At 45.7% G+C, this 23162-nt stretch overlaps 1 protein-coding gene and 1 long non-coding RNA gene across 3 annotated transcripts in view; one reads left to right on the top strand and one right to left on the bottom strand.

Annotated features, from left to right (window-relative positions):
- Extl3 (exostosin-like glycosyltransferase 3) overlaps nucleotides 1–23162 on the top strand; it is a 97841-nt gene that overhangs the window by 27377 nt on the left and 47302 nt on the right. The gene's annotated exons all lie outside the window — the stretch shown is intronic.
- Gm52119 lies at nucleotides 19283–23153 on the bottom strand. The gene is made up of 3 exons (XR_003951142.1): nucleotides 22433–23153; nucleotides 21747–21818; nucleotides 19283–21595 (listed from the first exon to the last, which is right to left on the bottom strand). It is a non-coding gene; the product is annotated as a predicted gene, 52119 (long non-coding RNA).

The raw sequence follows: 23162 nt of genomic DNA, 5'->3' as shown, positions 1-23162 counted from the left end.
ACTTCTCGACTTTCAGAAAGAGGCAGAGGACATTGTTACCTAGGTGATGCCAGGTGTCTCAGTGAGCACACACACTCCTAGCACATCTCAACCCTAACTTCACTTCCAGGGCTAATCACACAAGAGAGCTGATGTCAACATTGAGTCATGGAATCAGGATCTCTTTGTTTGAGATACCAAGTTACAGACAAGATGTCCTCCAAAGGGTCTTGGGAGGAGGTCCCTAGCAGTGGCGCCAATTCTTAGTAATGTGGTCGTTATGGCAGAATTCAGAGCATTTAGAGGAGAATGTTTGCTCATTGTTAGGCTTCTTCAGAGAAACAGAAGACATACACATACACATTGAACACATATGCACATGCTATACAGTGAGACAGACAATAAGCAAAGAGATTCTAAGGGACTGGCTCACGTGATAAGGGGGAGCTGAGAGGCCCAGAGGCCTGCAGTTGTCCTGCTGGAGGCCTAGGAGAGCAGTATTTATTCCAGTCAGAAAGCTGGCAGGCTCAAGACTCAGAACAGCCAAGATTTCCATCTGAGCCTCAAGGCAACAAAGAGCCAGTGTCCCAGTGAGGCTAAAAGTAGTTCTTCTCGGCCCTTCCATTCACTCTTGAGTTGATTTAATGAATGAATGTACGTCTAGAGAAAATATCCAGTCAACATCTGACCTTCATGTGCAAGAAATATCTCATCTACATATATGTGCATACATCTCACACACACACACACACACACACACACACACACACACACACAGAGCAAAGGAACCAAGTATCTATATTCACAACTTTCAAACATTTTTACTTACTAAAATAATCATGATTGTCTGTTGGTCCTGATGTTGGAAAAACATGGGCTCAGGGATTCACTTCCCAGTTCAAGCACTTACAAGACCTAGGACTTTCCATGTGCACCTTGAAGAGGAAGTATCCTTTGTTGCCTCAGATGACAACGAATATAGAACCCTACAACTGGCCAGATTACCCTGTAAATTGCCTTGCTGTCTGTTATTAAAGTGACAACAGTTATTGGGACAGAATGAGATCTGGAAGTTGAGGTGGACATAGAACCTATATTCTGATGCTTTCTTTACCGTGGAAGAAGTCGGTTTTTCACCCTCAGTGGATTTGACCCCTTTGCTCAGGCGGAAATGGCCTCTCTACTCTCACTGCAGGGTTTTACATCTTGGAGATTAACCTTGTGTTGCCCAAAGAAATTGTCATGGTCTCCACTGAAGCAGTCACTGGCAATGCAGATTCTCTCCAGGTGCCACCACACAAACCCTCTTTGCTGCTAACCACTGGACTCAGATCTCAGCAGGCCCTGAAAATGAGATACAAGGTGTGTCTTAGTTAGGGTTTTATTGCTGTGAATAGACACCATGACCAAGGTATCTCTTATAAGGACAGCATTTAATTGGGGCTGGCTTACAGGTTCAGAGGATCAGTCCATTATTGTCAAGGTGGGAGCATGGCAGCATCCAGGCAGGCATGGTGCAGGAGGAACTGAGAGTTCTACATCTTCATCAGAAGGCTGTTAAGAGAAAACTGACTTCCAGGCAGCTAGGACTAGGGTATTAAAGCCCACACTCACAGTGACACACCCACTCCAACAACGCTACCCTTCCTAAGAGTGCCTCCCCCTGGGCTAAGCAGATACAAGCCATCAGAAGGTGTTTCTAAAATCCCTTCCCTTGGTGTGATGTAAAAAATGCCTACCCACTCTCTTTGGATCCTGATGATAAACCAGTGTGAAATTCCACCAAAGTTTGCTCTGGGGGACGAGTGAGTTTATTAAGCTTACTTACAGGGCTGTGGGTGAGGGGACAGACAGGAGCATGAGAAGACCCTACAGCAGCCGCAATGGAAGGTCTGTACTCAGCATGCATGATGGCTCTCCCATAGCCGTGTGGCTAGAGTCCTGTCACCTCATCCTTCCTCATCTATATCCTCTAGAGACCCGGAGATCATGTACAATTGGGGAAGAATTGCATATCGCTGGTTGGGGGTGGGGTTTACTATCCATGACCCACCCTGTACCTGTCTCAGCAAGCCTAACTGATGACCGCTGGTGAGCAAGCTGAGCCACACTCCTAAGGATGGCAGCAGTTTGGCTCAGAGGATAGTCTCATACCACACATGGTTTCACCTGTGACTATAGACCATCCACAGTGTTTCAAGAGCGATGGATTCTGTAATTTACGCAGGCAGAAGAAACTCTGAGACCTTGTCTGAGAGCAGAATCCCAGGGTGTGGAGTGATGGGGTGATGGAGAGAGGAAGATAAAGTTGGATCGGCTTGGGCTTGATGGCGTGGGTTTAGAAAGCGAAAGGCCCTCGTTTCACATTATGACTGAGAGAGCCGAAAGAAGGGCTTTGGCTTGTTTGGCTGAAGGGTTCACCCCAGCAGATGGGAAGTGACAGATGTGTGTTGATTTAGTGTGGAGGAAGGGAATCCGAAGCTTAGGGAGACCTGGGTATAAGAGCAGGCTTGGACTGGCTCACCCACACTGGGACTGTCTAAAAAGATTGATCTTTTACAAAGACTGTGAGAAACAAGTTTGTGAGGGAGTCCCACATCCCTAAAGAGACCAGGGATGGCTCTCATCTGAGAATCGGGCTTCAGACCAGGAGTTTCAGGCTGTGGCTTTCAAAACTCCTAAGTGGTAGGGGTTATTGGCTCCTGAGATGGCAGGGACTAGGTGGCTGCCAGAACCACATCATGTAGCCCAGACTGTCACTGTCATCACAGATGCAGAGTGGGTTAGAAGGTGTTGAGTTCATTTCAGACAAGTGGAGTTTAGAAAGCCATGTGATATTTTGATAGAAAGATCCAGAAAGCAACCGGATATCCCAGGGGCTCAGAACAAAGGCCAGACTTGGAGACCCACACTTGAGAGTATCTGGTGTAGACTCATGTATATGAAAACAAACACTAGCTTGGCGTTAGAGAAAGAAACACGGGGAAGGAAGCCTGAGACCCAGGACGGAGCCCTAGAGGATGAATTACTGAACTGAAGAGGAAGATAAGCCATTGGAGAGAGGGACAACTGGAGGCAACAGTGGTTCCCAGTCGCTAGGGAGCTCACAAATCACCCAGGTGTCTGCTAGAACACAAAGTGGGAGTGGGGGAGCTTGGGTAGGCTGCTGGAGCCCTCGCATGTGCATAGAAAGGCCAGAGGTTGATGGTGTCTTCCTCTATTGCCCTCTACCTTGATTTGTTGAGTTTGTCTCTCACTGAACCTGGAGCTTACTTGTTTCAGCTGGACAGGCTGACCCTGTGAGCCCCTAGAATGTTCTCTCTCTTTCTGTATTTTAGCACTGGTTTCAGGCTTCCCCTCCCCCCATATTTCGTTGTCATGTTGGGGCTGGGGTTTGGAACTCAGGTCCTAATCCTTGGCCAGTAAGCACTTCAACTGCTGGGCCATGGGTCCCCCACTCACCGTTTGCCTCCAACCCGCCACCCCTCACTCTTCTGAGACAAGGTCTTTCCACATAGCCCTGGTGACTTCAGACTCAGGGGTGGTCCTTCTGACTCTGCCTCGTAAGTGACAGGATTCCAGGGCCACCACATCCGGTTCTAGAATGCAGATCCAGTCCTAACCACCGAAATTTGGATTTCTAAATTCAAGATGGCATTGGAACTGCTGGCCTTCAGTCCATGCTCAGGCAGCATGGAAAAAGGCCTCCAAGAAACAGGGCATCCTAGGGCGTGTTTCCGGTGATGGAGAAGATGAAGGAAGCAGTGGAGGCAGGAGATGTAGAGCATCCCACGGGGAGGATGGATAATTAATGGAGGAAATTCATGCCAGAGGATAAGAGAAGTGGACCAAAGAGCATGGAAAAGTCAGAGATAGCAGGGTAAAAAATGTTTAGAAATTGTAGGGGCCATCTTCAAAACCCAAGGGCCGTTTGGAGATGTTTTCGTGGCTCTTTGTCCTTTATTGGTTTTTAAAGAGCTGCTCGGGCTTTGGAGTGACTGTTTATCTTCCTGGCCCTCCCTCTGAGCCTCTGAGCTTTTTGTCTCCAGCGATGTCCTCAGAGCCCCGTGACTTCTGTGTACAGATCTGCAGAGATGACTCGAGTCAGATGAATAAGCGGCAATGAATAGATCCGAGGCAACACGAGGCATTTCAAGGATAAAGGGGGAAATTCAAAGAATGTTTGATCATTATTGCTAAAAACCATGTTGCTGCCCGCTTCCTGTTAGCAACGCTGTCTGCTGTTAGACAGTTCCCCCGGGATGTCACTCTCTGGCAGAGCAATCACAGGAAAGCACAAAGGCACAGCTCTCTCTCCTCTGCTCACCAAAAGCCTGCTCCCTCGTAGCTGCAGAACCCTCTGACAAACACGAGGAGCTTCAAAAACCACTTTGTGTCCTTACAGAGCAAAAACAACCCTGAGACTAGATGAGCGGCTGAATGTCAATGTTCCATACACTCTTGAGTTCAAGATAATAGAAACCTCTGGAGGGCTTGTAAGAGCAAGCATTGTGAGTTCCATAAACACTGCCGAGGGTCTAGGGGGTGGGATCCTTCAGGACTCCTGCAACTGAAGCAGATCCTATGGCTGGGAAGTATCTCGTTGCTGCTTAAGCTATCTATCCTGGAGAGAGGGGGGCTTGTTTCTTTCACCAGGAACTGAGTTTCCCTTGGACAGGTATCTGGAGACTGCTTGACCTGACCCTGCACAAAGAGAGGTGTGCATGTGACCTCTGGGGCAGGTACCTTCCCAAGAGGAAGTCAGAGGGGCCTGGGCCCCAAGTGTGATGTGACCATGTACCAAGTATTGTCACTTACAGAGATGATAGTGTGCTCCTGTGAGGAACAGGAGTCCCTTGGCCAGTGTGGCCCTGGACTTTCTGTTACTGTGCTGAAATGCCCGAGATAAGTAACTTAGAAAGAGGACATTTTTATTTTGGTTCATGGTTTTACAGTTCTAGCCCATGACCAGGTAGCCAGAGAAGGAGAGGGAGGAAGGGACTGGGACTGTACAGTTTGCTCCATGGGCATTCCCCCAGTGACTTAAGGGCCTCCCACAAGCACACTCTTGTCTTTCAAGGTTTATTTTTATTTTTATTATGCATATGCGTCTGTATGCCACATGTGAATGGGTGGGTGCCCTTGGAAGCCAGAAGAGGGTTTTGGATATACTCAAAATGGAGTTACAGGTGATTGTGAGCGGCCCTATATGGGCGCTGGGAACGAAACTTGAGTCTTTTGGAGGAGCAGTAAGCAGTCTTAACTACTGCCATTTCTCCAGTCCCAAGATCTCTTTTTTTTTTTTTTTTTTTTTTTTTTGGTTTTTTGAGACAAGGTTTCTCTGTATAACCCTGGCTGTCCTGGACCTCACTTTGTAGACCAGGCTGGCCTCGAACTCAGAAATCCGCCTGCCTCTGCCTCCCGAGTGCTGGGATTAAAGGCATGCGCCACCACGCCCGGCCCCCAAGATCTCTTAATAAAGGTTCCTAGTACCAACCAGGTAATGGTGGCTTGTGCCTTTAATCCCATAAGTTGAGGCAGGCAGATTTCTGTGAGTTCAAGGCCAGCTTGGTCTTACCGAGAAAGTTTCAGGGCTACACACAGGGAAACCCTGTCTTGAAAAATGAAAAAAAAAAAAAAGTGTTTTTTCATAGTACCTCTGAGTAGTTCCACTCCAAAATGCAACATAGCATGGGCAGAGTGAAGGGCAGATGTTACAGAGAAAAGGAAGTTTATAGATTTCCCGATGGCAGCAAGCAAGGGAAGGGGGAAGAACACAGATAACATCTCTGTATTCTTCAGAGGGTCGACCCCAGGGCTTTAAAAATATTTCTTCTTTAAATTTTATGTTGTCTGGGTGCTTTGGCTGCATGTATGCCTGCACACCCATTGAGGCCAGAATGCGGCACTGGGTCCCCTGGGACTGGGGTTACCGAAGGAAATTGTGAACCACCATGTGGGTGCTGGGACTTGAACCCAGGGTCTCTGGAGGGATTTTATCTTGGGATCATCACCTGCAGTGGTACTAGAAGATGCAAATACCAGAGGCTCAGATAGAGGCAGGAACTTTCACACACACACCCTGTCTCACTGCCTATCTGCATATCTACCTGGAACCAGCTGTGGCCATTCCAACATTGCTCACCCGAGGTTCCAGGAGAGACAGAGGCCCACAATGATTACATTGACAGCGCCATGCTAAGTTCAACCAAAAGTTCATTTTCTGCACCAGTTCTCATCTCAAGAATATCCAGCTGTGTTTCATGGGAACCCAGATTGTAGCATGAATTTCACTAGTAACATCATAGCAGCAATTAAAACTGTCCTGGGTTACACTCTATGCCTGCTGTTCCATCCCAGAAGACAACTTAGATTCTTGCCTCTGGAATCCTTAGGTCTAAAGAGATAAGAGAAAAATCAATTCTAACAACCCAATCTGGAGCATTTTATAATAAGATTAAAAACATTTACAGTAGTGAAGAGACCACAGCGCTAATTCTCTTTTTATGTTTTGAAAAGCTAGCTATAGGCTTTACATTTTGGTGGTTGGAGTGATGGCTCAGTGCTTTGGCAGAGGACCAGGGTTCGATTCCCAGCACATACTTGGTGGCTTACAGCCACCTCTAACTCTAGTTCTAGTGTACCCAGTGCCCTCTTCTGGCCTCCCCAGGCACTGCATGCATATGAATCACATACATACATGAAGGAACTCATGCATGTACAGTTTTTTAAAGAGTGACTGGATTGGGGACATAGCTCAGTGGGAGAACTCTTGCCTAGCATGTGCTACGTTCTAGGTTTGATTTCCCCAGACCCTCCGTAAACAACAAACAAGCAAAATATGCCTGTGTGAGGGCATCAGATCCCCTGGAACTGGAGGTACAGACAGGCGTGTAAGTGCCATGTGGGTGCTGGGAATTGAACCGGCATCCTTTGGAAGAGCAACCAGTGCTTTTAACCACCGAGCCATCTCTCCAGTAGAGTACTGACATAAAAGCACAAAAGACCAATGGAACAAAACAGAGGTTGCAGAAATAAATCCACACATTTATGGACAACTAAACCAAAATAATGAGCTCACACAGTGAGGAAAGGGAGGACGTCTATTCATGGCTGGCAAAGACTGAAATCCACTTGCACGAGAATGAAACTGGACACATCACACCATACACAAAAAGCTCTTCAGCTGAGCAGTGGTGGCACACACCTTTAATCCCAGCATTCGGGAGGCCGAGGCAGGTAGATCTCTGTGAGTTCAAGGGCAACCTAGTCTACAGAGTGAGTCCCAGGACAGCCAGGGCAGTAACACAATGAAAGCCTGTCTCTAAAAAAACAAAAACCAAACAAACAAAAAGGTTATTCAAATGGAGTAAGACTTAAATATAATACTTGGATGTTTAAAACTAGTAGAAGAGAATACAGGATGAAATACAGAAGAAATACAGGATTCTTGACACTGGCTTGGGAATTTAAGTTTGGGATATGACCCAAATTACAAAAGACAGTACACACACACAACAACACACACGATTAGATTAGATTTAAAAAGTTTCTGCACAGCAAAAGACATGACCAGCAGAATGAATGAAGAGATAACTCATGGCAATAGAAGCAAACTCTATAAGGAACGTAACGACATGGAATAAAAATTTATAAAGAGACAAGCAAGCTAGGCCTGTGGCACAAACCTTTAGTCCTAGGTAGCATTGGGGAGGCAGAAGCAGGTGGATGTCTGAGGTTCAAGGTCAGCCACATCTGCATAGCAATTTCCAGGTCAGCCAGGACTACATACTGCGATCCTTTCTCACAAAAAATAAAATAACAACAACAACAATAATAATTAATAATAATAAATGAAATTTAAAAGAATGTTTAAGAGAAAAATTAAAAAGAAAACTAGCTGGAGGCATTGTGCTCCCAGTGTAGTTTAAATTCGGGTATGGGATGCCTCTGGCTATTTATTTTTGCCCCAGATTGTGTAATTTATTTAGGATCTTGTGGTTCCCTATGAACTTCAGGATTGCCTTTTTTTCCTGTGAAAACTATCATTGATTTTGATAGGAGTTGAATAGTATGGGCATTTTATTTGGTTTGGTTTGGTTTGGTTTGGTTTGGTTTGGTTTTGGTTTTTCAAGACAGGGTTTCTCTGTATAGCCCTGGCTGTCCTGGAACTCACTTTGTAGACCAGGCTGGCCGTGAACTCAGAAATCCGCCTGCCTCTGCCTCCCGATTGCTGGGATTAAAGGCGTGTGCCACCATGCCTGGCTTAGTATGGGCATTTTAACAGTAGTCATTGATCCCACCAGCACAGAAAATCTTTCTGAGTCATCTTCAGTGTTGGTCATCAACATTTATAGTCATTGCAAGACGGTGTGGTCTGTCTCAATGGATAGGGGAAGCTTTCACAGGAGACAGGAAGAGAGAGAGAGAGAGACAGACAGACAGACAGAGAGACAGACAGACAGACAGAAGAAAGAGAAGGGGGAGAGACTATTATACATTGAAATATAATCTTCTGCCCTTCAATGGTTCCCCATGAACTCCTGTCTCTGCCCTGTGCCCTTCCCTTCCTCCATCCTTCCCTTCTTTCCTTCCTCTTTTCACTCATGGTGGTGTGTGGGTGAGAATCCAGAGCCCTGAGCATCCCAGGTAATTGCTGTACCACTGAGCCACACCCCAGGCTGTAGCATGCATTTCTTAAGCACGATGACATTCTCGTACCTAACCACAGGAAATTCAAACTGCTGTAATGCTATTAAATAATGGAGTCTGCCCACAAATGTCATCATTGTGCCAGTCATACATGTCAGGACCTTTTTGTCAGTCTGATCCAGTTCACCCGTTACACTGTTTGACTTCACACCCCTGGCCTCCCTCCCCCTCCGCCTCCTCTCCTCCCTTCTCTTGCTTTCCCCTCCCTGTCCTCTCCAGAACACTGGCATTCTGGGAATGTAGGTCAGTTTGGGGAAATGTTCAACTTGTTATTGTTTCCTTATGGCTGGATTGCATAATGCTTTTTATTTTTAATCTTGTCTTTTGAAGTAATTTTAAACTTAGCAGAAGTTCTCAGAGTTATATAGCACTTTGTTATAATTTTGTAAGTTTGAGGTTACCCTTAGCCAGATTTACCAGTTTCTGACAACTTTGCCTATGTCCAAATTAATTTTCATTCATATTCTTTCTCTCTTTTGTCCCCCCTCTCCCTTCCCCCAACTCTTCTATCCATCTCCTCTTGTTCTCTCTCTCCCACTTCCCTATAATCCCCCCACCCCACCCCCCACTACTCATTTCAGTTTTTGTGTTTTGAACAGTAGAGTGAACGGGAGGTACCCTTAGGTCACAATTCTGGAGAAGATTCTGTGGCCAGGAGCTGACCACCAGAGGCTCAGCATGTGCAGACAGGAAGCCATTGTAGACAGGAAGTGCCCTGTGGGGCGCTCAGAGTTTGTGCTAACTGGACTCAGGATGGCTGGAAGGGCAGTTAGCTCACCACTTACGACGCTTAAGTATTGGGACTTAATTCCACAGGCAAAACCACAGCGGGCTGTGGTCCTTGCCTGTGACCCCAGCACTTGGGTGGAGGTTGGAGTTAGGAGGGCCCTCTGGTGAGAAGTGAGTTTGAGGCCAGCCTGCACTGTGCAGACCTGGGGGATGGGAGAATGAAAACTAGACAAAGTGCAGATGAGTCACACACAGGAGAAATCACAGTGCAGAAAGGTTTTATGAGACGGGATGTCGGGACCGAGTGTAGCTCAGAAGAGGAAGGGCAAGATGAGCCATGTGGTAGAAATCCTGGCCTGCCAACTTGTGAAGGCTGGAAAAGGGTGGTCCAGGGGAATGCTTTTGGTTTCCTATTGTGTGCTACCCATTTTATATATGATGACTTGTTTAATTATCATAACCCCCCCCCCCCCAAGCAATAGCGGTGAGTTATTACCGTGGCCAGGAGCTGTCATAGTAAGTTTATGACACCATTGACATGCAGACCCACTCTGAAGTCCAGCGGGTTAAGAAGCCTTCGTTTGTAGAAGCATCCTTGTCAGGCTGCGATAGCCAGTTGGATGTGGTGGATGAAGACCACGGGAACGTAACAGCCTGTGTTTCCACCTTGGGCTACAGCCTGGTTGGTGATGGTGTTACCTGAGGTTGTGGTACCTGAAGAAGGGAGAGACCTGGGCAGGTGGAGAGAAGGATTTCGCTTGAGAGCTGAATGAAGTTGATTTGAACAACTGATTTGTGCAAAACAGGATAAGATGCTTAGTGGGCAGTGTGGCTCCAGGGGAAGGGTCTAGAAAAGACAGGTTTGACTGCTGGCATCACAGTTATGTTCACCTCTCCAGGGCAAAATGCAGTGGTGGCTCAGCAGAAATGGGAGGCCAGGCATGGTGACACACACCTGTAGGCCCAGTCCATGGGACGAGGAGGCAGGAGGAATGACCCTGGGGACATCCTTGGCTACAGTATAGTGAACCCTTTTCTCAGGCCTGGGATTTGCCATGTAGACCAGGCTGGCCTTAACCTCAGAGATCCTTCTGCCTCTCTGCCCATGTGTGTGTCCCACTGTACCTCACTTATGGATGATTTTATTCCTTGGTTCCACACTGACATAGCTGTCAACTCCGCTTCCGTCCCCTTTCTCTTAAATTGTAAAAACTATTTATTTTATGTATGTGGGTGTTTTGCCTGCATGTATATCTGCATACCGCATGTGTCTCCGGTGCTCAGAGAGGCCAGGATGGTACACCAGATTCCCTGGAACTGGAGTTACAGATGGTTGTGAGTCACTTTGTGGGCCCTGGGAATGGAACTTGAGTCCTCTACAAGAGCAGTCAGTTGTGTTCTTAACCACTGAGCCATCTAGCCTCCATTCCCCTTCTCCCTTGATTTTCTCCCAAGTTCCTCACACACAGCATGTGTGTGCTTGTGACAGATATTAATGAAGATGTGGGCAATTTTATATCCTTAACAACGCAAATAACTTGAAGTCCAGAAATAGATGTTGCTATTTTAAACAGCCATTACTGGGACTCTTCCCCAAACTGCAACCTCGTCCTCGCTGTTATCTGAGCTCCATCTCACTTTACCTCCAGGATCCATCCGTGGAACCTTTCTAGTGTGCCCTTTTATCCATCTCCCTTTCATTTTTCCTTCTAAGCCATGGTATCCTCTCCATCCACACTCTGAGCACTATACCATAGTAGTTCCCTAAACAGACGTCTTTGCATCATCCCTCAGAGGAGTTCTGGCACTGGCTGCAATACTATTATTTTTATTCTAGTACTTATTCCTAACTGTAAAGGTGAATGGGCAGTATTTAAAAGAGATCGCGTCTGCTGCCTTCTGTTTTCTTCGTGAAGCGTACAGAGGTTTGTTTCTCTGCGGAGCTAAATATGGGCCTAATGATGATGTCACAGCTGGGGTCAGAGAGCCAGTCAACAGAAATGTACCGGATTTCTAACCCTTCCCAAGATGTCATGTTTACACTGTTGCCTCTTCTCAGAAAGCCTGCAGACTCGTGGAACTGATTTGCTGCCGGAGATGGAAGATTTCGTTTACTGAGCACAAAGGTCAACAGGAGAAATTGAAGAAGCAGCGGAAGACAAGGGAGTGGGATTAAGCAAGCTGGAGCCTGGGTAGCGGAAATGAGCATCTCCTCTTCTCTGACCCCCTCTTTTCTTCCAACACAGGCACAGGGCGCCAGGAGCTTCTGATGGTGATGCTGCTGGGAGAGAGGAGTTACAGTGATTTCTCACTGGTCCCTAACAGATTACCCCAAGATCAGGGATTTAAAATGCCAGTGTTTACTAGCTCACACTTTCAGAAGGCTAGGGACCCAGGAATGATGTGGCTTGGGTCTCTGATGAGGCTTATAGCACCTGCAGGCTGCACTTGGGCTGGGCCATCAGCTCCAGTTCCCCGGAGGAAGCCTTGATTCCTCTCTACAAGGGTCTCTCCGTAGATGCTTTTGGCCTCAAAGTAAGATCTTTTCGTTTTCTTAAAACATTTTATATTTGTGTATATGTTGAGTGTGTGTGCCACCGTGTGTGTGTAGATTGGAAGGCACTTGTGGGAGTTGGCTGTCTACTACTACTGTGTGGGTCCTGGGGATTGACCTCAAGTCATCGGACTTGGGCAAGGTGCCTTTACTTGCTGAGTTATCAGTCCAGCCTCTGATGGCGAGGTTTTATGGAATTGAGTGATTCAAGAAAGAACGGTCAAGGGGGGGAGGGGGACTGGAAAGACCTCCCTAAATCTTGGAGATGACATACCATCACCTTAAAAACAACAAAAACATAGCCGGGTGTGGTGGCGCACGCCTTTAATCCCAGCAGGCGGGAGGCAGAGGCAGGCGGATCTCTGAGTTTGAGGCCAGCCTAGTCTACAGAGTGAGTTCCAGGACACCCAGGGCTACACAGAGAAACCCTGTCTTGTAAAACCAAAAAAATAAAAAATAACAAACAAACAACAACAAAAAAAACACAGGGGTCTTGTGTAGCCCTGACTGTCCTGGAACTTACTCTATAGGCTGGCCTTGAATTCAGAGATCCATCTGCCTGTGCCTTCCTAGTGCAGGGTTAAAGGCTTGTATCACCACAACCTGATTAACATATTACCACTTCCGACTTTCTATTAGTCATATATCAAGAATCCTTGGTCACAGTGTAGAGGGGACTACACTAGAGTGTAAATGGCAGCGTATAGTGGTCCCTGAGGACTATAGAAGTCTAGCTACCAAAGGAGTGTTACTAGTAGTGTAGGCCGTGTGTGTGTGTGTGTGTGTGTGTGTGTGTGTGTGTGTACGCACATGCGAGTGTTAAGTGCCCCACATACCTTAAAATGCCAAGGAAGGATGTAATTGGACAGACTGGTAGTTACCATTCTCCTAGACTTTATGGATTAATGTGTTAAAAACTTGAGTGGTGCATACCAAAACAGGAATGTTTTAGCATTTTGTCCAGTAAGGAAGATATAGTTGCCATCAACCAGCAGTGTCACTTCATGAAAGCACAATTTGACGTTAAAGAAAAAGGACATAATCTCAGCATAATCTTAGGAGGAAAGACATCCTTGCAATCACTTTATTTAAAACCTACTAAATAAAGGGGCTGGAGAGATGGCTCAGTGGGTAGGAGCACTTGCTCTTACAGAGGACCCAGATTCAGTTCCCAGAACCCACAGCAGCTTGCATCCATCTGCAGCTTCTGTCCAGGGGATCTGATGCCCTCTACTGGCCTCCATGGACATTGCACACTTGTGGTGCACATATATGCATGAACACAAATAATCATACAGATAAAATAAATTTTTAAGAAAAGCAGTATTAACTTGTCCTTGCCTTTCTTGTGTATCTGTGAGTGATGAACACGTCATCCTATCTTGGTCCACAAACTGCCATGGGGAACTTCCCATGAGTGAGATGCCTGAGGATCATGGGATTAAAGAGTGACACAAGCAAACAAAACATTGAGGTGTTTGGTGTATAGACATGGCGAGAAACAGACACCCATGACCTGGAGGCACTACCTAAACATGAATAATGAAAGATATATCACTGTTTCAGCATATTAGCACCTTTCCTGTTACTGTGAGAAAACTCGCTGGTAAAAGCACCTTAATGGTGAGAGGACTTATTTAGCTCACAGTTCATGGTACAGAAAGGTCCAGACAGTGGAAGCATGAAGCAGCAGATATTGTAGTCACAGTCAGGAAACAGGAGCGATGGATGCTTGCATGCCTCTGCTCAGCCCTCTCTCTCCACCTACAGCAGTCCAGGATCCCTGCTTACATTAAAATGGGTCTTCCTAGCTGGGCAGTGGAGGCACATGCCTTTAATCCCAGCACTTGGGAGGCAGAGGCAGGTGGATTTCTGAGTTTGAGGCCAGCCTGGTCTACAGAGTGAGTTCCAGGACAGACAGGGCTATAGAGAAAAACCCTGTCTCAAAAAACAAAACAAAACAAAAAAAAGATGGGTCTTCCTGTACCAGTAAATTTAACCAAGATAACCAGTCACAGGCACGCTCAGATGTCCATTCTCCAGGTGATTCTAGATTCTGTCAAATTGACAACATGCATCATCACCATTTTATATATATAAAATACATGATATGTATAACACATAATATATATTACATATAATACATATGAACAATATGAACATGTGTGGCTTTCAACAGAGTTTCCATATGTACTGTACATATCACATGAAATTGATGTATTGCTGCCTTTATTACATCATTTCTGTCAAGGGTTTTGTTTCTGAGTGGTCACCGCATTACCTTAGCGATAAGCTGCTCTCAATAACATGCATGTCTATAACATGTAATTATGCATGTCTATAGCATGTATTTATGCACGTCTGAGAACATTCTCAGTTAGCGAGCATAATCTGTTAGAGATGAACTTTGGATAATTATATTTTTGTTCCTCAAACTGAAGAATTTGTAAAACTGTGGTTACATATGGTCCAGATGTAGCCATGAAAGCCTGACCAGATTTCTGGCTGATGGTTTTGGTTGGGAGAGGGATGGAGATTATTTTGTTCTAATGGTTACTTGGCTCCTATATCATCGTGTTCCCACCACTGAGATTGAGAGTTAATATTAGTAATATTAAAGAACATAGAAATTTTCTCCAACAAAATGGTGCTGGAAGCCTCTATGAACTATTTAACATTTTTCTTTTAGAAATTCTGGGTGGTTGAAACTATTGATTTTTGCCCTTCCTCCCAGCCTCCATAGAAGCTCCAGATGTTAACACGTGACTCATCTTTGGATGTGGACAGTGTGATGACTCTTGGAAGCTGTGCATTAAGCTTCGATTTTATAGGCACATTGGTTGAGAAGAAAATCACTGACATGGCTGGAGAGGTGCTCAGTGGTTCAGAGTACTTGCTGCTCTTGCAGAGGGCCTGAGTTCAGTTCCCAGCACCCATAGCAGGTGGCTCACAACCACCTGTAACTCCAACTCCAGAGATCCTGTATTCTTCTTCTGGCACCCCTGGGCATCTGCACATAAATGTCATATGCTCACATACACATATACAAATAGAAATAGAAGTTAACTAAATTTATTAATATATGTATTTGCTTGTTAGAGACAAGGTTTCGTGTTGGCCTCAAATTTGCAAATGTAGCTGAGGCTGGCCTTGAATTTCTGATCCTCCTACTGCTACCTATAAGTGCTGGGGATTACAGGCATAGGCCTCGAGGTCCAACTTCATTGCCGTTCCTTAAGAATGTCTGTGTTGGCTGGTGAGATGGCTCAGTGGGTAAGAGCACCCGACTGCTCTTCCGAAGGTCCGGAGTTCAAATCCCAGCAACCACATGGTGGCTCACAACCACCTGTAATGAGATCTGACTCTCTCTTCTGGAGTGTCGGAAGACAGCTACAGTGTACTTACATATAATAAAAAAAAAAAAAAAAAAAAAAAAAAAAAAAAAAAAAAAAGAATGTCTGTGTTGGAGCATTCAGTCCTAAATGGGATGTCCTCATTAAACCTTCCCCTCACTGCTCATGGAGCTATGAAGAAGAAGAGGCAGAAAGATTGTTAGAGCTAGAGGGGATGGAGGGCACCAAGGAGATGGTCCTCCAAACAGCAGTACTGATGTCCGTAAGAACGCCAAGGACTGTGTAGTATAGTAGCATGCATAGGTCCTGCAGAGGCTCCAACAAGTTCCCACCCCCAACCAAGAACCTATCTGCAACTGATACTCGTGTGTAAAGGAAAACTTGTTTTCTTCAATGGAATCTCACCGAGTAAATTAACCACACTTCAGGGGAGACCGCATATCTGGCAGTAGATGACTAACCCAAAATGACTCAGTGGAGTTTTGTAGACCTTTTGACTCAGATTGCTTTGTTTGGACATGTTTTGTCTTATTGATCTTTTGTTGTATATTTTTGTTTTCTGTGTACGTGTGCACTTTCATGTGTGAGCACGTGTACCCACATGTGTGAATTTTGCTTCCTTTTTGTCATTGTATGTTAAAGAGAGAAGGTGGGCAGAATCTGGCAAGAATTGGGAGAAGGAAAAAAATGTGATTAGAATATATTATGTGAAAAAAATGTAATTAAGAAACAAAACCAAACCTCTGTGACCATTTGCTAACTGGAAGGCCTTTTCCCTCACAAGATGGTTTGTAGATGAAAGGTATCAAGCAGTTGACTTTTAAGTCTGTGGGTGACTTCCTGGTGTAAGGACAGGCTTGGAGCTGCATACAAATGTGACACTGGAGTGCAGCCACCACCCTGCCTAATTTTACTTTCCTCTGGTTATAGCTCTCATTACATTAAGTCCTTCAAACGGACAGTGCTGTGGTATGCTTTATCTGAACAGCTTTGCTACTTAATGACTTAATTTAGGATGGGTTTTTAGTGCCTTTGTGTTTGCTTCAGGAGGACAGCTATCATCAGGCAGAGCTCCCAGGGTCAAGCTTAGAAATGCCAGTGGCACTTTGATATCTATTAGCTGATGTGAGTTTTTTTTTTTTTCTTTTCTTTTTTGAGATGCTGGGAATAAAACTTAGAGTCTTGCCTGTGTTAGGCAAACTGTCTACCACTGAGCTATAGTTCCAGCCCCACTACCATGACTGCAATTTATTTAATTCAGGTTAGATGTCTTAATGTAGTTAACAGGCTTGAATTACGCTAAGGCTTCTGGAAGGAAGCTAGTGCAAAACTTACTTTTTCCTGTCATAGGCAATACTATGTCATGGTGTTAATGATTTAACAGAATAGTGCTTTTGTTTTAGTGTGTGTGTGTGTGTGTATAAAGTGCTGAGACAAACCCCAGGGCCTCCTACTTCCCTTGGCCACTGTGTTTGACTAGCCACACCCCACCCTAATCTACAAATAGGTTTGTTTTTGTCTTTAAACAATAAAATGTGCTTTTGGCTTGAAGCTGATGTTAACTTGATGTTCTTGCCATAAATTATCTGCTCACCACTCCAAATGTTTTTCACCAATTTTGGCAGACAAAAGCCAGCCACTTAGAAAAGGTAACATCAAAGCTTGGGCTTTGAGAAGGAGCCATTTAGCAGTGTGGTGAGGTGCTGCCCGGTGGAGCTGGGAGACCAGCCTTCTCACTCTTTGGCGCTGACAGAGAAGAGAAGGGTCACCTTGGAGCCCTAATCTAGAAATTGTCATGCATTGTTCTAATTATAAGCCACAAAACTGCCCAGTCACTTATGTATAGAAAAAGATCTGCAAGGGTGGCTTTCAGCATCTTTTTTTTTTTTTTTTTTTAATCTGAGTATAAAAGAGAACTAGCACTTATCTGACTTAACCTCACTGACAACTCCTGAATCTTACTTTTTGAAGGTTGGCAGGGTCACTGATGGCATCTTTGTTGAGTGGCTTGTGTGTCTGGCAGCTGTCCGTGGGGGAAGTGACTACAGACACCTCCTTCCCTAAAACTTGAGACCTCTGGTATCAATTTCTCATCTATGGGACTGACATTCAGGATTCTCTTGGGTAGTCACCATTTGGGGAAGAATAAGTCACCAGCAGGGACTCCACCCTAAGAGAACATTTTTGATGCTCTGTGAATACTTTTCCTGGTAAAAGAACACAGCTTTTGTGGCTTAAAAATATTTTTTATTTTTAGGTTTATTTGAGTGTTTTGTCTCTCTGTGTGTATATGCATCATGTACTTGTCTGCTGCCCAGAGAGGCCAGAAGAGGGCATTGGATCTTCTGTAACTGGAACTATGGATGGCTGTGAGCGACATGTGGGTCCTGGAAAGTGAACCCAGGTCTTTTGCAAGAAGCATCCCTTCACCATCCAGTTTTTGGGTTGTTTGTTTGTTTGTTTCAAGACAGGGTTTCTCTGTGTAGTCTTGGGCATCTTGGAACTTGCTCTGTAGTCCAGGCTGGCCTCGAACTCATAGATACCCACCTGCCTCTGCCTCCAGAGTGCTAGGATTAAAGACGTGTGCCACCAGCCAGTCCCCTGGCATCCAGTTTTTGTTTCATAACCTTCTGCTGTATGTTGTGCTTTCACATTTCTCTAACTCAAACTGTTAGTCCCTTGTGACAGAAAGAGATGCTCACTGACTTCTCAGTCAGCCTTTCTTAAACTTTCTGCACTTGAACAACTTGCCCAATCCGCAGCTGCAGCCATGGTTCACCTGTGCACTAGCTGCTGCCTTCATCACTAAGATGGCAGGCATCTTAGAGGGTTCAGTACCTGGCACAACCACTTACCGGGTAGGAGATGTGAACACGGAATTTAACCTTTCTGGGCTTCTGTTTCCTTATCTGGGAAGTAGGAATAATCATCATGCTGGCTGTGTTGTGTTGAGTGTGAAAAATCAGATGACACACGACAAGCGCTCAGAGGCATGTCAGCATGCAACTACCGTTCAGTCATTTTCAGGAAAGTGTGTTAATGACTTTAGTCGAGGTGTGCTTGGTTGCTAGGAACACAAGACTGTTAATGTAAATGACTTAAAGGTTTTCTTAGTAATAACTAAAGCCGTTGCATCCCACTGCCGCGACAGCTGGGACAGATGGTGGGAGATGGTGGGTCCCGGAACTGAAGGAACTGAACGTTGACAGCCCCTCTTCCCTCCTCTCATGGGGCTGTCCACTTCTCTCCAAGTGCTGGCTCTATTCTGCTTTCTGCAGACCAGCTTTCTTGGTTAACCACTGTACATGGGTCTAGAAATACCCCAAGTCTACTTAAATGCTACTAAATGCTGAGCAGTCCCTGTCATGTGACTACATCCCAGCCTGCTGCTCCCCCAGTTCCAAACCAGAGCTGGTGAGGCTGAGCAAGCAGTATGCTGGCCTTTTCCCTGGACTGCTGGACTAGGCTGACAACAACTGGAAGCTGTGGGGTAACCATATGGCAGCACCTCAGCTATGTAATAAAAATCTTTTCATTCAACAGTGATCTATGTTGGTAAAAGGGTCCATGTGGGAAGTGAGCAGCTGGATGCATTTTGACAAATTGAACACACGCATGCCCAGAGGACAGCCTGAAAACCTAAACCATGGCTGTCTGCCCTCTCCCTCTCCACTCTGGGTTAGCTTCTGCATGATTTTTTACTTCCGTACAGAAATCGTATATTTTATACTTTTTTTGTCCCTGGGTCCTCTTTCTTTTTTTTTTTTTTTTTTTTTTTTTTTTTTTTTTTTAAATTTTATTTATTTTATTATTATATGTAAGTACACTGTAGCTGTATTCAGACACACCAGAAGAGGGAGTCAGATCTTGTTAAGGATGGTTGTGAGCCACCATGTGGTTGCTGGGATTCGAACTCTGGACCTTCAGAAGAGCAGTCGGGTGCTCCTACCCACTGAGCCATCTCACCAGCCCCCTCTTTCTTTTCTTCTTTTAAAAGATCAACTTTTACTTTATGTGTCAGAGTGTTTCACCTGCATATATACATATATTTGAACCATGTTTGTGCCTAGTATCTGTGGGGGTCAGAAGCGTGAGGAATCCCACTCTTTGGAAAAATCCTTTGGAAGTGTAGCTATATGGGGATGGTTGTCACTCCCCATATAGGTGCTGGGAGCAGAACCCAGGTCCTCTGCAAGTGCAGCCTGTGCTCTTGCCTGCTGAGTCATCTCTCCAGCCCCATTTCCTTTTCCTTAGCGTTGTGTTGATCAGAGACTTTATACCAGTGTCTGCTGCAGATCTGCAGTGCGCTCACTCCTGGTGCCGTATGAGTGTCGTGTTTTATGCGGTCTGTGCTGCTGGCCATTTGGGTAGTTTTCCACTTTTGTTAAATCTTTTTTTTTTTTTTTTTTAAACCAAGGTCTCTCATATCTAGGGTTAGAGCTGAGTAAGCCCTTTAACTTTAGATTCTCCTACCTGCACTTGTCCATTGTGAGATTACAGGCCTGCACCACCACAGGCCTGTATGTGCTAGATAAGAGCGCTACCAACCGAGCTACTTCCCCAGCTCTGTAAGCTCCTTTGTGCCCGTTCTTTGCGGTGATACTGTGAACTTCTGTTTAACTTACTGTTGCCCTAGCGGATATTGACTGTTTACCACTAGAGGCTTTCAGAATGTGTCAAATTAACTTCATTCTGTGTAGCTGAATTGATCTCCTACGAGTGCTGTTAGACTTTATCTGGGAGTGTCTTTTCTTCAGGTGACTGTCATGGTGTGAGGGCACGGCATGTTGGCAGCACTGGGTACCTTTGGTAGGCGCTCACCTTGCCAGATGTATAAACAGATGAGAGAATGGCGTGTGTCTCTGTGCTTTGGACATAAGCTCTATTTACAGGTGGGTTTGGGGTGATTTGTTGCTTAGGCTGCATTAATCGAGGTACATGTGATCCAAATTAAAACAGTCACATATGTCATTCTGAAACTTAAAATTAGGAACTGTTGGAGGCAAAGCACCGCTGGCAGACACTGTGTCACTAGGGGCTAGTGGCACAACAGAGCCTCTGCTTCCTAATTTCCTATCCTAATTCCTTAGGACAGAGGGATCTCTTTATGTGGTTGTTAAATCACAATGCAAGCCTATTTCTTTTCCCTTCTTTCTTTCCTTCCTTCCTTTCTCCCTTCCTTCCTTTCTTCCTTCCTTTTCTTTTTCTGAGACAGGTTTTCTCTGTGCAGTCTTAGTGGTCCTGGAATACCAGTCAGACTGTCTTTGAACTCACAGAGGTCCCCCTGCCTCTGGGTCACCACTGCTGACCACCTATTTCTGATTAAGTTCTGAAATGTAAGGTAGAGATGATAAGCACTGTAAAAGTTCCACCTAGGGTGAGGCCAGCGGGAGCTGGCTTTGTTGTATTCTGACTTCAGCTCCTTTCTGAAAGAAACACTGTGAATATGATAAAGCTTTTTGAGCCATAAATTTTGGTGAAGAGCTAAGTCCATAGGAAGAATAAAAAGGACTTGATCCAGGGTAGATATTAGAATTTTGAAAGATGGGTGGTGGAGACCCTGAGGTCAAGGCTTTAGGTCTTGGTGACTGAATGTAAGTGTAAAGAGAAACAGTGAAGTGAAGGTTGTGCTAGGTTTGGAGTTCCTGTCTTGGGAAAGATGAAGGTAAAGTCATTATAAACCAGGACATTCTGGGAGAGCCAGGAGGAAGGGATAGAAATGAATTCACTGTGAGAAATAGTAAATTTAACATCCTGGTGGATTACCTAGATTGTTTTGGTCAAGAATGTGGGGTTCCAGGTCAGGATGGTTTTGAGTCGTGGACTCTGCTGTGCCCTCTGTGGTCCCAGGCCTCTGCTTCCTGGAGTTTCATTTTCCCCTCTGTAGGGTGGTAATTCCTAGCCAGACTAAAATGAGGCAGCAGGCATGTAAAGGGTGTAACCTACTGCCTGGCAAGTAAGTATTCATAAAATATGAATTTGGGGGATGTTGTGGCTGTGATGGTATCTAGGGCGCCACTGCAAAACAAGGAGTGGAGTCCTGCAGCGGGGGAACTGCTGTCGATGGAACTGATGATAATCAGCAACCGCTTACAGTGGCAAGAGGTGTTAAGGAAAGCCAGAGTCACACTGCCAGTTTGGCATACCTTTTAGAAGGAGCTGGGGCAGGAGACTGACGAGGTTGAGAGATCCTGGGTGACAACCAGAGAGCAGCAGCCAGATATAATGTCCAGTAAGTTTCACAGGGATCTCCTTTTTCTCCCTAAAGCTTAGGTACAGGTGACATCAAGTCAGTCAGAGGTAGAAGCAGCAATGTGTTGTTACTGAGGTCCAACGGATGACTAAGTCCACCAGGCAGCTGTTATCTGCAAGTCTGCTCTTGCCAGAATGGAGATGAACCAACCCCTGGAAATTCTTACCTTGCCTCCTATCCTGTCCCATTGCCGGGCTCTTCCTGCTGCTGCTGCTGCCACTGCCGCCGCTACACATCTCTGGAAGAAAGCCAAGTAGACAAACTGCTGAAGGGAAGTTTCAAGTCGAACAGACAAAGCTTTCTCCATTTTTCAGTTCTCCAGTTCATAAAGTTTGTTCCTACTTCCCTGACATGTCTCAAAAAAAAAAAAAAAAAAAAAAAAAGGGAAGTCATTATATTTTGATATGTCAGTGGTGCAAGTAGAGATTTGGGTTTGTGTGTTTGTTTCTCCTTAAAGAGAGAGAGGAAGAGGCTGGCGTGAATGGCAAAGAAAATAGCGATACAGGGATATCCTGGCATCTTTGATGGCAGCAGAACCTTTCTCGGCTCTTCCGTGCTTAGCTTGAGAGGGGAGGATCCTGGAAACTCAACCGCCATCAAAACCAAGCTAGATGCTTTCGGGTTCTCATTTCCCAAATTCAAAGAATGAAATTCATGTACCACAGTGGGGGTGAGATTTAGGTGGAAAAACCCAAAAACCTACTGTTGGGAGAGAAAGACAGAGACGCTCCTGTCCAGCGGGAAGGGTCCTCTCCCCCCCAACCCCCGGGGGCTGGAACCCCACTGAGCAGCGTCACTGCCTGCAAGTTAATTGGGCTTTAGCGGATGGAGGCAGGAAAGAGGATGAGTTACCCAGTTCAGCTTTCATGCCAGGTGTCGAGGTCCTTGCAGTTTGGGTCACAGCCTCAGTATGGCGTCCAGGAAAGGGGTAGGAGACGACGACCTCCTTCCTGGCCTCTCCAGCCTGGTGGCACTTGGCTTAGGCACTTGTGGCATCTTTGACCTATTTCCAGCCTTTAGCCAAGAAAAGGCCGATCACTCCCTGCGCCCCAGCCTTGTCTAGTCAATTTCTACCTCCTGCGCTCATCAGTGGGAGAGAGGAGCGTTACATGTCCCCAGAAAGGGAAGGAGGAAGGATGGTTCGATGGTTAGTTGTTGTCAACTTGACACAAGCTAGGATCTTCTGAGAAGAGGGAACCTCAGGTATGGGTGGGTAGCACGTGCCTTTAATCCCAGCAGAGGCAGGCAGATCTTTGTGAGTTTCAGGCCAGCCGGGTCTACATAGTGAGTTCCAAAATAGCCATGTAGAGGGAGACCTCAAAATGTTCTCCCCCAAGTGGAGAGAGGGAGGAGGGAAGGGGGGAAGGGAGAAACTCGTCTATCAGATTGGCCTGTGGGCAAGTCTGGGGCAGACCCAGCCTATTATGCACAGAGCCACCCTTGGGCAGGTGGTCTCTAGTGTAAAAAAGAAAAAAAAAAAAAAAAGAAAAAAAGAAAACTGAGCCAGCCATGGGAAACGAGCCAGTGAACAGCCTAACTTCAAGGCCTCTGTTTCAATTTCTGCCTCCAAGGGCCCTGCCCT

Source organism: Mus musculus, chromosome 14 (assembly GCF_000001635.26).
Source record: "Mus musculus strain C57BL/6J chromosome 14, GRCm38.p6 C57BL/6J".
In the NCBI taxonomy this organism is placed as follows: domain Eukaryota; kingdom Metazoa; phylum Chordata; class Mammalia; order Rodentia; family Muridae; genus Mus; species Mus musculus.
This window is presented reverse-complemented; position numbering and strand designations above follow the sequence as displayed.